Source organism: Xiphophorus hellerii, chromosome 6 (genome assembly GCF_003331165.1).
Source record: "Xiphophorus hellerii strain 12219 chromosome 6, Xiphophorus_hellerii-4.1, whole genome shotgun sequence".
In the NCBI taxonomy this organism is placed as follows: domain Eukaryota; kingdom Metazoa; phylum Chordata; class Actinopteri; order Cyprinodontiformes; family Poeciliidae; genus Xiphophorus; species Xiphophorus hellerii.
The window spans coordinates 8,136,173-8,147,999 of NC_045677.1; the positions used below are offsets into that span (position 1 = coordinate 8,136,173).

Genomic DNA, 11,827 nt, shown 5'->3' on the forward strand with positions numbered 1-11,827 from the left:
GATGACGAAACGGGTGCCACCGTCATACACTGTGTGGTGTGTCTTCTTCTATTCTTTCTTGCCACGTCTTACGACAAAACCTCGATTCAAATGTTGTACATGCATTGCATTGTTGTACCTGAAAAGTCCCAATTGAATTATTTGATTCATGCTACATCCAAAAGCACGTAAATGCAACCAAGAAAAAAAAAAAAAAGCTAATGTGCAGTATGTGTTTTAAAGCTGTGAGAAATGATCACAACTACTTCTACTGCCTTCTGTTTTGCTTTGCTTGTTTATTTAAGTAAAGCTCTAAAGGCTCTGGCAAAGTTATTATATTATTATATTAGGAGTTTGCATCCCTCACACGAATGCAAGCCAACCTTACCAGGTAATCCAGTTCCTGTTATTTTAGTCCGGTCTACAAACACGCTGTACGTAGGCAAACTTGAAGACATTCTCACACAGCATTTAATCTGGATCTCGTCCAAAGTACATTATAACAAGTGACCAGTGTTGGGTAAGTTACTTTAAAAATGTAATCCGTTACAGTTACAAGTTACCTTGTTTAAAATGTAATTGTAGTGTAACTTTTTCGATTACTTTTAAAAAGTAATGTAACTAATTACTTTTGATTACTTTGAGGTTTTAATGAGTATTGACCCATGTTCAACATTTAATTTTTGAGAACTGAGTGGGAACCTTAAAAGAGCACTAAGCTGAGAGGGAATTGCTGACAGGCAATCACAGGAGGTCCACAAGAAGAGATGCCAGCACCAGGCATTAAAGATTTTCTCAGACTCCTCTCATCGGGCCATACTCTTTTCTGCTCCTCCCCTAGGCTCTACCATTTACGCAGTTTGCAGACTAACACAAGCAGGTTCAGAAACCACTTCTTTCCTACAGCGGTCACCTTATTGAACTCTTCCCAAAGACCAGTCTTTCCTTCCCCTCTATCCATACCTTACTGTACCATCCCAACATTTGTACAGTGTTCCTCTTCAATTCGCACCTGTATAGCCCTATCTACAGTGGCTCTGCACATACATGCATTTCCCTAGGGGTAATTTATTTATTCTGCTGCACATATCTATCAACCATCTTTCCTTACCCTAGCTGTGAATAACTGCATTTTATCTCTAAATACTGCATGCTGTACAATCTGCACACGTTGCACTTGATTAGATGCCAAACTGCATTTCATTACTTCATACATGTGCAATGACAATGAAGTGCTCTAGTTTAGTAATAAATAAGCAAAGTAAGACTTTTACATCACATTTTATTTTTCTTGATTTTTTCTTTGCACACCCTTGCTTGTAAAATTAAACACGGCATAATACAGTGCATCAAGAATTAAGATGGACGATGGGTAGTCAAGTTAGTCATTGAACATTTAACAGTCAATGGAATGTTGACAAAAACAGAAGTGTTTGCAACATATCATTCAAAATCAAAACGGAAAAAACAATAGTTTTCCAAAATCACACAATCACTGTGTTAGACAAGCAAAACAACTGTGGACACTGTGGATACTTCCCGAGTATCAGATGGACTAAACGTGCCTTTCAGAAGAACGCCTGGATGCTTCCTCTGAAAAGAGAGAGAGAAAAAAAGATAGAAGAAAAATATACTATAATTAATAATTATATGTTCAAAGTAGCATTAATTGGGGCCTGCCCATAGCAATGCATAAGGAGAGTAGTGACTGACTTGCGAAGCAAGTTATAAAATTCCACTTAGCTTAGCATTTATGCTAATTTTTAGCATCAGAACGCTGGGTCCAAACCGACGGGCACACTTTGGCAGGCCCCAGTTACATTTCTTCAGGAATTTTCTAGTTTACTTTATGTTCATCATGAAAACCATAACACTAGCACATTGCATACAATGTCTCATGGGAAAGAATAGATTCCAACGTTTGTCAGGCATCAACACCAAACAGTCAAATATTCGTAAAACAATACGCTTCGTCTATCAGTGAGTTGCACTTACCTCTAAATGTTTCCTCTGGTTTGACATAGATTGCTTCGACGTGGACAAGTTCTTGATAGCCGGCAAACACTTCTTGCACTGCACGGTTAAATTTGAGCCATTTTCACATATGTAAATGAAATGCTCCTTATATTTCCAGTGCTGGAAGGCTGTCATTTTTGATGCGCTGCTTGAGCTGAAATGGAACCGTCCGCTCGCTTGCTGTTCCTCCAGGAGGCTCCGCCAGCACAGGACGGACCATCAGTGGCATTGCGGCTGGCAAATATGATAGAGACAAGGAGCCGTAGCGGGAAACGGCGATATAGGGCGCAAAGCAATAAAAATATCATTACATATTTCGCAAAGGTTTTTGTTCATATTTTTTTTTAAATGTAACTAAATTTGTAATTCTTAATATTTTCAGAAGTAACTGTAACTGAATTACATATTTTCTCATTGTAACTGTAACGAATTACAGTTACTCATTTTTTGTAATTAAATTACGTAACGTCGTTACATGTAATCCGTTACTACCCAACACTGCAAGTGACCAGCTTTCAACAGAAGTTGATGAGAATAACAGGCGGTGAAGGAAAGCCTGAGGGGTAAAACTAAGAAAGGTCCCCAGGCACATTAAGGTAGTTGTTGTTCCTCTGTAGAAGGATGGCAAAGATACGCCAGGCTGAAGCTCACCTCACACCTGTAAACCTTAGAATGTGTTTATTTTCTTTTAAATAAGTAAATAATCTCATATTTGATTATTTACATTACCGACTGAGCATTTTGTATAAAACAGAAGAAAAAGTGAGCAAAGTCCAATTGAAAATGTCATAAAATGTTTTAGTAGTTATTATTTTTAAGTTTACAAAACATTTTTTAATGAACGGGACACAGCTCCGGTCTTTATTTTAAGCTATGATAGATTCAGTTGGGCTTCGTATCCAGAAGTCATCAGTCACCTGAACTTTAACCTCTGTTACTGACAGATGTATAAATAAAATATTTCTTTTCTACCAATCTCTGGCTTATTCCCTTTGACATTTAATGGAAATGTGTCTACTATCAATTTAATCAATATTCTATTAAGATATCTGCCTTTCTAACACTTAATCATAATATACTCAGTTACTGTTTTTGGTTATTTACGCACAGAGGAACTCGGTATATTCTACTTCTGCTCCAGTTTCTAAATACTTTGGAAGAATGACGTTTAAGTTTAATCAAGTCGGACATAGGAAGTAAGAACTAGCCTCAAAATCCAACATGGCCACCAGTCACCAGGATAAAATGAACCGAAATCAACTTCTCATTTGCGCTTCAATATGTGAACTTGAAAATATTCCTGAAAAAAACTTGATAATTAATTTTTCCAGATCTGTTGCTAAAATCCATTTTCCTCCTCAGAACTTTAGCGCTGACCGTCGCCTCGTCTTGCGATGTGTGGCAACATCCCCGATGATTGTTGCAGCTCACGTTTTCCACCAACGTGGGTTGACTCGACGTTCCCTATGTCAAGCTTACTTGTCGACGTGTTTGTTGCCAATTAACATAATTGAATTTGTCACAACCTTCCACGCAGGTGCAAAAAAAACAAACAAAAAAAACGGCACTATATTTTGCAACTATTACATAAAACCGGCGCAGGAATGCGTTCCATGACACTTGTCTTAATTCCTCGAGGCTTTATTTGTTTATTCAGCCATTGTCTAATTCACCAGGTGTGTTTTTAGTTGGCCAATCCCTGCATGCATGAGTAAAAAGAAGGCAGGAAAACATTCTGGGCAGATCGCGGTTCGAAACCTGGCATACCAACCAACGCAGTCGCGGCCACAAGTTGGACAAAGGATTTTCAAGGTTTAAAAGAGGCTTCAGCTTCGTGTGATCCCAACAAAGAAGGAAGCATGAAAGAGCATGATAACCGACAAACATTGTTACCCAATGACTAATTCTGCTGCTTCTATTTTTAATCCGATAGCCATTATATCAAGGTTTATAATGCAGGATGTTATTTGTTCTACAAATTCACTTCTTTTATATAACGTGCAATTCGGTGTGTGCCACATTTGTCCTTAGATCGAGTTTTTCCTGTAATATAGGAGTCGCACACGCACACAAAAAATCAGACATCTTGTCAATCAACACACTGTAGCAGTTTGTGTTTAGTAGTGGTCGCAAAGAAATTCTTATGCAAACGAGGAAATTGTGTTAATTATTATTATTTTTTTTATAAACTGTTTAAAATCCAAACAGGCAATGTGGTATTTCCTTTGTGTCGGGATTGAAATTCAAATTTTAAAGCCTAAAAGTAGAATATTTAATCAAATTGCACAATAGCTGAGCTGTTTTTTGTTTTTTTTTGTGCCAGTTGTTTGGATTCTGTTTGATTCATAAAACAAATAGTTCTAATGATACCCAGATCCCAACCCACACTACCCAGTAAGCTTGTTTCCGCTTGAACCAATTCGGCAGAAGATAAAACACATAAGTTAAAGTTAAAAATGTTTTAGAATCTAAATTTATAGCATCCAGTTTTTACTGGTACATACTTTTATATCCTGGCAAACATTCTTATGGAAAAAAACATTTGCATTTTCTCTTAAATTCACTTAATAAATCAATAAAAAGCCATAATTTCTCCCTTTAAGTGTCAGGCCTGCCTTTGTCTTTAGCCCAAATTTGGACGTGGAGCATTTTGCCATAACTGTGCTGTGCAATGAGGACATGTCATTTATAAATCTAATTTTTTTGAGTTACAAATGTGAAATTCTATCTGTCAATCAATGACACTGCTGTATTAATCATCCCACACATCTTTTGTTTTTAACCCCCGACCTTTTTTTATTATTATTATTATTATTAAAAATGCATTGAGGCATGTGGTTTTTTTTGTTTGTTTTTCGGGTAGTATGTCCTACATGGTTATCATCAACTTTCAGACGATATTAAACATTTAATATCAGAAGCAGGTTGTAAACAGCACTGATTGACATAAATATGTAATTTTTCTCATAAGTGCAGATAGAATTTGGACCAGCTGCCTTACAGCAGAGTTGCAGGATTGTCGTTTTACGTTATTTAATTGCATTATAATCTTACGTTCTGCCACTTTTGTTTCTCAGGATCCTTTGTTTCCCATGTTTTATGACAAACGCCATATAAATTTAATTTGCTCTGTGCGTTTGTGTGTTTCTACCATCGTCCCTGGAAGTATGTGGGTGTGTAAAAAAAAAACTAACATGCAACCCAACGCTTCATCAGTGGTAATAGTATAATTGGCTGGCGGTTTTTCTCTTCATGTGGGCTACAGTGGGTGATGTTATCTTCAAACCGCCGGCGCCAAACCAACAGAATGTTAAGACAGCAAAATAAAGAATGAAAAAAAAATGGAACCGTTACTAGCAGCCTAGTTTCTAACAAAATGTGTGGTCTCTTAATGACGCAAGAAGCACTGGAGTAAGGATGGCAGCGATTGCTCTCGCTGTTTGTGTGTTTGAGAGAAGTACAACAGATGACCTACATTTAACTGCAAAAGACAACAAGTCATTGGGGGTCATGTTGGAGTAAAACTTCTAAAATTGAATTCACTACGTCACGGAGGAATACACCGTTCACACACCCTGGTACAAAATGCTAGGCTTTTGTGGTTAAAAAAAACCCCAAACTGAAATCAAAATCAATAACTTCATCAATCACAAAAAAAAAACATGAAAATCCCCAAACAAACTTTACAAAGACAGGTAAACAATATACATGGTTGTTTATACTCACTATATTTGATAGCAAAGGAGCATAAGTGTCTAAATTAGGTTGAAAAGGACCTTAAAATATGGTATTTGTGAAATGGAGTGCACAGTTAAGGTACAAGATTTTTCATTTGCAACATTTCTTTCCCCTCCTAACTGATGGGTTTGTTGTAGTTAGGCGCCAGCAGGAATAAACAGCTGCAGTTCATTTTTTGTGTGTGTGTTAAATAGTGCTACGTGTGTGTGTGTGATATTAAAAGTGGAAAAAAGTTTTCAGGTGATTTATCATAAATGTGACATTTACACACTTCTGTGAGCCATTAGGAGATATGTCATCTCTATCGCGTACGGAGGAAAAACAACTCTAAATGATTTATTTATCACGACTAGATAATTGTATAATAATACACTAGAACATTTTTTTTTTTTAACCCAACAACTTGAGAACAGTAAATAACCATTCCAGGAGCTAAACCACAAGTTGCTGTGCAAACCACCGAAGCCTAACATTTCATCATCGCATGCAGGCGAGTTGATTATTTGCGTGGGAGACGAGGTGATTTGTACGAAGTCTTGTGTTGAGCGTGTTGTTGCAGAATACGATGCGGCTGACTGAGCGCCAAGTAAAGCAGAAAACGCTCCGCAGCGCCGTGCAAAGACCCACTCGCAACGAAACGCGGGAGGCATTCAAGGACCTGCGTCGTCATCTGCGGAGAGGGCTTTGTTCCAGTCGGAGCCGCAGTCAGTCAGTGCATGACAACGCGGCGCTCTCTGCATTCCCTGCACTTTTTGAAGTGTGCACGTTGCCAAAAGAGTTGGGCGTGTTAAAGCCAGTACTTTGTTATATCATCAGCTTCCGTCATGGTGACAGGTACATGCACTCTTAAATAGCCTCACGGGTATCGGGTCATTTCATGCTCTGGTAGATGCCTTGTTCGGACAGATGACATTGTTTTGTTTTGTTTTTATTTTTTAATGGTGCAATGGCTTTAACAGGCATTCAGCTTCTATGCACCACAAATCTGGAACAAACCTCCAGAAAATGGAGTTCCTTTAAGTCGAGACTAAAAGCCCAGCTGATTTTTAAACATTATAATCGACATTTTTGACTAAATGTAAAGCCTCAGTTGTTGACTGTGGGTTCTGTGATTTTGTGTCTTTGTGTTTTTGTGATGTGAAGCACTTTGAAATGCCTTGTTGCTGAAATGTGCAGTACAAATAAAACTGATTGATTGATAATACCCCTCATAGATACAAAAAACCCCAGCAATGAATAATTTATATCTTCTGTTGCAAAGTAGAGCTGAGGAAAGGTATTAAAAAAATTAAATAGAGAAAACGTCCTGGGTAAAATAATGAAAACATCAGTGGCCGCGTGGGACATTTCTGGAAGAGACGTTCCTCCGAACGTCGTTTCCACTAATCTGTGGTGGACAGGCCGGACCGCGCAGAGGTTCACCCTGAGATAATGCTTTTCTCTAACGGAAATACCACAGGCCGGAGTCAGATAAGAGCTGCGAGGAACTGTCCAGTCCTCTGGCTTCTTCTGTGTGGATGAGGAGATAAGACGCACCGGCTCACTGTGGCTCCCGAGCAAAATGGAGGAAACTCTTTCTCTGAACAGCCTGACGCTTTTTCCTCACCTATGCAGTCGTGGCGTGTTTGAGAATTGATTTCCTGACATACAAGGGAGTCGGAGGGAAAGCACGGTCAGTTGGAGGTTCCTACAAGAAACAAGTTAGAAAATTTAAAGATGTTTTTTTTTGTGTGTTTGTTTTTTAAATAAAATAATAAATAAATAAATTCAAAATATAGGAACTTGGGCAAAAATCTTACAAATTTAACTGGAAACCGTAAGTGCTTCAGCTGCTAAACATGGAAATATTTAGACCCACCAGTTGATTGTCCTTGAAATCACCTTTATTTCTTCTTCTTATTTACTCTTGTGCTCCTGTTTCTCTTCAATCCTTTGTTTGATTATTCTCACCTCTGGTTATGGCCAGTTCCTTTTGATGTTTCTATTCCTCATTACCTTTCTAATATATTTATCTGGCTTAAAGCTGAACAATAATCCTGGCTGGAAGAGTTACGCTTCCACGACCACTTGACGATTCTTCATTAAAATGGTTTTAGTTGTGTTATTTTTGCTACATTTTATAATATGCTGGTCTACTTTGGACATCTGCGTGAAAATATTTTGTATCAAAACAGTGTAAAGCCACATGAGAACAGTGGAATTTCGTTCAACAGCCGTGGCATAACTAAGACGGCAGATTCACGTGCCACATTCTCCTCGGTTTCAATCAAAATGTCACTGGGATGCAGAAACTTGGAACAAAATTCAAAAAAATTGAAAGAAATATTTAATTTATGCCATTGATTTTATTTTCCTCTTTACTCACTTCCTCTTGATGTATGAAGATACAATTTTTCTCGCTCCACAATCATTTTCCTGTTTAGTTATGTCTTTAAAGGTTCATGACGAGAACAGAAGTCAAATCAAACTCCCAGGACACAAATAGTTTAGTTTCCATCACAATTCACACATTTACTATTTGAGTGAAAAATAGAAAATTAAGGTAAAAGTCATGCACACTTGTATTTTTTATTTTATTTTAGTAGTTGTTTACCTACAGTGAGTTAGTGTTGTGCATATTTTGTCATTTTCAAAATATGCACAATTTGGTTTGTTTTTTGTGCTACCCGGCTTGTTGACACAAAGGTTTGAGGCAGACAAACAGCGGTTATCTGCAGCGGACCTCCTTAGGTCTCCAAAATGTGACAGCAGAGCGGGGGCAGGCGGTGAGGCACATGCGATGACAAATCGTAACAAATTGGAGGAGGGGGAGGTGGAGAAAACTTGTCAGCCTGACTTGAAAAGCCCAAAGATGAATGCGCTGGAGCTAAGCCCTGTGCAAAACATCCAGAGACCACCTCCGGGTTTCCGTGACACGTTTGGGAATTAGTCCGTCAGTGCGTCGCTTTCCAGAAAACTGCGCCGTTGAGCGTACATAATGATTATTTAAGACTATAAATGCCAGCTTTCTTGAGAATAACAAACAAATTAAGAGATTTAAATACGCAAAGAGAAGCCTGCAAAGCGACGGTCTTGTTAGCTGAGCGGCTACACGGCTTTCTCGTGATGACGGATACGTCTTCGACTTGTTGTACGGTGCCCCAACAAAACGGGTTAAGATTACAGCCGTTTAAAGCGGCACACAGCTACTCTCATCTATTTATCACATGTGAAATTAAGTTTATATTGATCTTGTGTATTTCTGCTGTGTTTGCCGGCTTAAAATGCCAAGTTTACTCCTCATGACCCAGACAACGGGATTACTTGCACAATTCCTTATAAAAGAAAGAGCGGTTTGCGGGTGCTGTTTTTTTATTTTGATTATCTCACTCATATAATGTGGATTTTTTTTTTACTTGTATAACCTGAAGTATGTTTGAAACAACAGAGGCAAACACAAGTGGGGTACTAATTTTAGCGACAGGTAGAAATGCTGTGCAGACACATCCTGGTTCTGCAGCACAACCTCTTCTTTGACATTTAGGTTCTCTGCCAACAGCTGCTCCATGAGTCAAGATATTAAAATAACTAAATCTTCCTGGTGTTGTGTAGGACCCGCCTAATGACTAAAGTAATTTGAAAATGATCACCCAGCCAAAATAATAATAATATGCAAGAAGGGCATTTCCAAAAGAGGAGAGATGTTGTTGAATAAGACATGCTGCTCTCCATTTGACAACTGTTGACGAGGCGTAAAAATCTACATTTCTGTCAAATTTGACGCTTTTCAGTTCTTTGCTGTGGGTCGACCCAGATTGTAACCACGTTTCTCTATATTTAAACATCGTACTGCTTTCCTCAAGTAAATTATATCTGTCAAAGAAAAATGCAATTGACCAAAAATGGTGTCTGGTTAGTACATGATTCTGGCACAATTGCCCTTACTCGACCTGAATACACACTCTTTCTACCTCCTCTTGTTTTCACTGCCCTGCCAGACCCATTTCACTCCAAAACTCCCGTCACTTTACTTTGCAAAGTGACAAGAATCAGTTTTTGACCCCCTGGAAATGTAAGATTTAGCTCACTCACAATGCAAATTTGTGTTTGTTTTAGTTTCCTTTTTCTAGAAAGTTTGTCTAAAAGTTTGAACATTGTTTTTTTTTTTGACAGCCACAGCAGTAGGACTCTTCATGGCCAACAAGGACACATTTTAATAATAACTGTAGTCTATTTGTAGTATACAAAAATCTCTAAATTCTCCAAGATTTTTCACTGCCACCTGTTCCCTCAAGACTTCATCTCTCTCCATAGATTCCTCTTGGATTGAGGTAACTTCATTAAGTTAATCTTACTCTTAAGCCTCTCCGTCGTTGCTTCGGCGTTACGTTTTGAGGTATGCGTGTAGAATGGTCACGCTGGAGTCTTCACCATGATTCCTCCGCTGGCTGCGGGAAGAACAGTTTATGGCACACGGACCAGTTCATTGGTCTTTAGCAGCTATAAAGTCATCAGAGAACCACCCTGAAGAATTCAGATGTTTACAGGCCGGCTTCAGGCAGGCCTGTACCTGTGTCTCCTATAGCAGCATTAACTCCATCCATCATAGCGTTGCGCGTTGCCAGTGTTGTTCATGGTTACCACAGCTCCAACTGCCTTTGGTTCGTTAACAAGCCCCTGTCTTTCTTCTGGTCAAACGCGCCAAAAGTGTTTGCCTCTTACTAATTGGCTTGTTGCTCATTTCAGCCATGCAAGAATCATTTCTTATTTTGCCTAGTCTTGCCACAAAAAAAAAAAAAGAAAAATCTACTTCAAACTCATTACAGTAAAAGTCAAGAGTTTCTGTAATCTATTGATTGATTGTTTTCCATATGCCACGTGGGTTCAGGAATCTTAATTTGCCCAGGGGCGTTGTTGATTTTTCAAATGCTTATTTCACTCAATGACATGCAAACCAGTTTACCGGCCTTATGGATCGTTGTTTGAAGCGGCGCTGCAGAAGGTCTGCTAACAGTGTGTGGTGCTGGAACATGAAGCCGGCGCAAATTAACGGCGTGTAAGGCCTTGTTATACATATTCATTTCATTTTCACAATAATGGATTGAACCTCAGGTCTTTATCAGTCTCCCACTTTAAGCCATGAGTTAAATCCAACCCCCCCCCCCCCCAAGAAAAGAAAGGGCTGATATGTTTACGTAACAATAAAAAGAAAAACTGGATCAAACAGACACAGAACATAAATGGCAGAGAATCTATCAGATTGCACATGCTGGATCCTTGCCTGTTCAAAGTATGCTCTTTCTCTCGTTCTCTTTCTCTTTTTTTTCTCTTCTCTCTCTTTGAAGGAGGCCCTGCAGCTATTCAGAGCTTTAATCTCATAATGGCTTCAATAACAGCAACCTTATCTTCGTGACAGCTATTTCAAAGGCCTGGCAGGTTTGATGTACTGTACACCACAATGCACACTAACAGCACAACACAGACCCACGGGAATACATTATGAAATGCCTTTTGTCAAAGGAAATTAGGAGGGAGAGAGGATGGGGGCTGGGGGGGGGGGGGGGGGGACTGGTAGAAAGGGTCGGGTTTTCGTAAAAAGAAAATCGTAATTGGTGCGAAGCTTGCAACCCGAAGAAAGACGAAGCTGCGTGACGGTTGCTGAAGTGCCAGGAGGTTAGTTTGCCAAAAATAATTAGTGAGTTAAAGCAATTAATTAAATTTTTTTTGTGTCTGTTTGATTAAGCCACAAAAGACCGTTGCTAAGGAATTTGGCCGAGTGTTGAATCACAACCCACTTTTATATTGAACTTCTGAAGAAGAAGAAAAAATGACCAGAATTGAACTTCACGTGATAAATCTTTACATAAAATTTGAACAAAGATGTGACATGTTTCTTACTTGTTGAACACATGCAAATAGGCCTGTCACACTAATCAATTAATCAATAAATCGCATAATAAATGAAAAGAAACTCGATAATTTTCACGTGCGTAATTTATCGTTCTTCTCTTTTTATTACCAAGGGCCGGGTGATAAAGGGATAAAGCCTGGTCTCAGCTGGCCCTCATTTTGAAGGACAGTTTTGTTTATAGATGCTTCATTGTCCATTTCATTT

The 11,827-nt window shown here is 38.8% G+C and overlaps 1 long non-coding RNA gene across 1 annotated transcript; it reads right to left on the minus strand.

Annotated features, from left to right (window-relative positions):
- Positions 1 to 1,241: 1,241 nt before the first annotated feature.
- Positions 1,242 to 2,491, minus strand: LOC116721220 (uncharacterized). The gene is made up of 2 exons (XR_004339555.1): positions 1,975 to 2,491; positions 1,242 to 1,572 (listed from the first exon to the last, which is right to left on the minus strand). It is a non-coding gene; the product is annotated as an uncharacterized LOC116721220 (long non-coding RNA).
- Positions 2,492 to 11,827: the final 9,336 nt, after the last annotated feature.